Raw genomic sequence first — 3,663 nt, 5'->3', positions numbered from 1 at the left:
GGCCCCTAAAGCATGCTGCGCACTTGGAGGTATCCCATGGCCTCAATATCAAGATGACAAGCATCAATTTTTGGTAGCGTTAGCTTGTTTTTGTTTTTTTCCCAAACCAAATGTATAAAAATTGCATTTCAGACACTGGTGCAAAAAGCTTTTAAACTGAATAAACAAATAGGAAAGTGCACTCTCTTCCGAGGGACGTTTCTAATACTTCGTAGGCCGCGTCAGTATATCGTAGGTACACCGAAAGCACCTGTAAACGGCTACAACCTTCCTGTGGCACGCTAACGTGGAGGGACCTCGAGGACAGGACACTAAGTGAAATGAGCCCGTCACGAAAGACAAATCCTGTACGATCCCACTTCTACGAAGTATCTAAAGCAGTCACACTCAGAGACACAGAAAACAGAGGGGTGGGTGCCAGGGCTGGGGGCGAGGGAAACAGGGAGCTGGTGCTCACGGGGATAAAGCTTCACTTTTGCCAGAAGAAAACGACCCTAGAGATCTGTTGTACAGCAACGGCAGAGGTCCACTTAACACTACTGAGCTGTACACGTAGAAGGGTGAAGCTGCTACAGTTATGTGTTAGTCACATCTCGTTAGAATAATACTAATCTTGACTTGACTGGTGTTGCAGTTTTATTGCTGGAGAGAAATTACAGGCTTCAGGAGTTTAAACTGACCCTAGTTTGGATGTGGATACACTTGAGAACATCGCAATAAAAACCACTGTCAACAGCCAGCGCCCAAGCGATGGCTTCGGCGAAACCCTGCCAGTTTAGTAAAGCACTTCCCCGTCTCTATGTAAAAATCACGGGCTTGTGCCTCTGCAGAAAGTTTGTACGTCTAACAACGTAAAAAAAGAGCGACACATTAAAACAAAACCCAAATGCGGGTGAAACTCGAAATGCACTCGGTCGCTGCTCTTTGTGTTTTCTAAAGGAGAGAAAATCAGCCAGGCCTCAGGGCTTGGGAGCGGCTGGCGGGCCTCTATCCGCGGTCCTCGCGGCCTGGCTGCTGGGCTGCGGGCCCCGAGGGGAAGTCGCGGCGGCGCACGTGCACGCTGAACTGCAACTGCGGCCGCGGGGAGCTCAGCCCGGGGCTGCTCAGGCCAGAGCCCGGCGGGGACAACACGAGCACCTGGGGCGGCTGGAAGCCGTCCTCTGCACCGAGGTGAACAACCACGGCTTCCTCGGCACGCACGACCGTGTTGGGAACGGCGGCGCCCTGTGAACCTGAAGCCTGTGCCCCCGGACCCCGTGCCCCCGGACACCGTACCCCTGGACCCTGGACCCCCGGACCCCGGACCCCTGGACCCCGGACCCCCGGAACCTGTGCCCCCGGACCCCGTGCCCCCAGACTTTGGGACGCCGGCAGCCGAGGAGGCGGGGCGCAGGGCCACTGCCGGGGAAGCAGCTGGGAGAGGCGCGGCTGCGGGGCCGGCTGCTGGCTGCTGCGCAGGAGCGAACCGCGGGGCAGCTGCACCACAGGAAAGGGTCTGAGATCCGAAGCGTTTTTCTCCGGAGGAGGAGGCGGCGGCGGCGGAGCTCCTGCGGGCAGGTGGCCCGGCTGGATCCCCCCGGGAGCTGGGGCTCTGGTGGCACAGCCTCTCCCCGAGGCCTGGCCTCCGCGTCTGGGGCCCACTTCTCTGATGACCTTCAGGCCAACGGAGATGACCGTGACCCGGGAGCCCGAGGTCGTCCGCGATGAGCCCTCAGTGGACAGGGCGGTGGCAGGAAGCGTGCTAACTGGGCTCTGCCCCACAGAGGATTTCTGGGAGAGACCTGGTGGCTTAGGAGCAGGGCCAGGAGATGCACAGGCCTGAGAGCTGCCTGCCTGCTGTGAAGTGAGACTCTCACCCCAGGAGCTCCTTCCTGAGTGCCAAGGAAGTCGCGTGGGTGGAGGTGGATGTGTGGCTCCTCTGTCGGGCACTGAAGACTGAACCCACCCAGTCTTAGGCTGTTCTGGTTCTTTCCCTGGAGAAGGCTGCCTGAGACCGGCTGAGCCACTGGAGCTGTGTGACATCTGCACTGGACACCGGGTGCTCTCCTGGACCGACTCCTCGGGCCGACTGACCACTCTCCCAGCATCAGACTTTGCCCCGGGCGGGAAACTGTAGGGATGGTCATCTGCGAAGGAGTGGGGGGGAGACGGCTGTCTCTCCCACGTGGCTTCTGTACCGGACCCTTTTCCAGAGGCAAGTGAATTATCAGTCAGCTGCCTGACGGTCAGCCTCGCTGCCTGGGACTGGTAGCCAGCGTCACATCCAAATGCAAGATCACCTTGTACCTCACGCACTGGCCAGACTGTTGGTTGTGAGCCATCACATCTGACAGACTTCTTCCCTTTAGCATATTTCTCCACGTCCACTTGAGAAGGTACGGCCAAGTCACAGCGTCTCTGTTTCCACATATCTACACAACTTCCTGCTTTAAAAGTTTTGAGGCCGTAATTCCCACCTGTTTTACTTCCTCTTATTCTTTTGCAGGAAGTCAGGGCTCTTAGCTTAGGAGGTGGACGAGACAGCTCCTGCTGCCAATTCAGAGAGGTCATAGAGTACCTCTTGAAGTTCCTTTTCATGGGAAGAGTGTTCATCTTTTGTTTGTTATAGAGCAGTCTGTTTGCAGTGCACGCTACAGATATAGAAGGGTCTAGACACAGTGGTTCAGCTGTAGCTAAGATCAGTTGGCTCTCAAGCAAAAGTTTGTCCTCCTGGGTCCAATTCTGGTTATCTCTGGCTATGGCCTCTACATCGCAGGCTAAAGTCTGCATCGTGGGACGTAAGAGAATACGCCTGCTTTGGTAATGGGGAGGTTCCCTGTCGCTGGACTGCCTGTAGTCCCGTATTTCTGCTATCACACACCCGTGATGAAAAACGTTAACCTGAGACTTTTCCAGGAGACCCACTAAAACAGGAGGTAATTCTTCTGCATCCAAGTATTCGAGCAATTCCCCTTCTTCGTAGGGCAGTCGGATGATCTCCGAAGATGATCCATTTTCCCCTTTGAGCATCAGCGAATAGCCCTCGTTTCCTGGGTACAGGCTGACCACCAAACACGGCAACGACTCTCTCCTAAGAAGCTTCTCTAACAGGTTCACGTTGCTTGTTAATTCCTCCGTAACCTCAGGCTCTTTTTCACATTCTTCAACATAAATGTCATAAAGTTTTTCATAGAGAGACTTCTCCCCATTAGATTGGTATTTCCTTTCCGGAGGTCTCTGTCGGGCACTTGCAATGATATACTCCGCACGATCCAAAGCTCGTTCTAGAGCCTGTTCCATTGCGGTACAAAATGGGGGGCCTAATGGAAGAGAAAATGTAAGTGAGCACATGAACCGGGTGAAAACCCTGTCTGCAGTACCGACGAGCATTCTTGCAAACGCGGCCACTCCACAGTGGCGCGACCAGCCTCACCTCCAAAAGGACACCAAGACACCCGCCCCCGAAGAAGCAGCGCGCAAAATACCTGCGATTTAGGGAAAGACCTAAAGGCGTGCAAGCGGCCACCGCGCTGGATCTCGCTCGCCCCGCGTGGCAGCAGATGACCCGGATGTGAATGTAAGCGATTCTCCGCCCCCCACGCCCCCCACCCCCGCACATCCCCCCGAAGGCGCGCGCATCCGTGCGTGCGCCTGCGCAGATCGTAGGCTCAGGCCTCATCCTTC

General features: G+C 55.7%; 1 pseudogene; it reads right to left on the bottom strand.

The window, feature by feature from the left end:
• Positions 1–987: 987 nt before the first annotated feature.
• LOC136142009 (transcription factor SPT20 homolog pseudogene) lies at positions 988–3,279 on the bottom strand (annotated as a pseudogene).
• Between the last annotated feature and the right edge of the window lie 384 nt (positions 3,280–3,663).

This window comes from Phocoena phocoena, chromosome X, assembly GCF_963924675.1.
Source record: "Phocoena phocoena chromosome X, mPhoPho1.1, whole genome shotgun sequence".
Lineage (NCBI taxonomy): Eukaryota > Metazoa > Chordata > Mammalia > Artiodactyla > Phocoenidae > Phocoena > Phocoena phocoena.
This window is presented reverse-complemented; position numbering and strand designations above follow the sequence as displayed.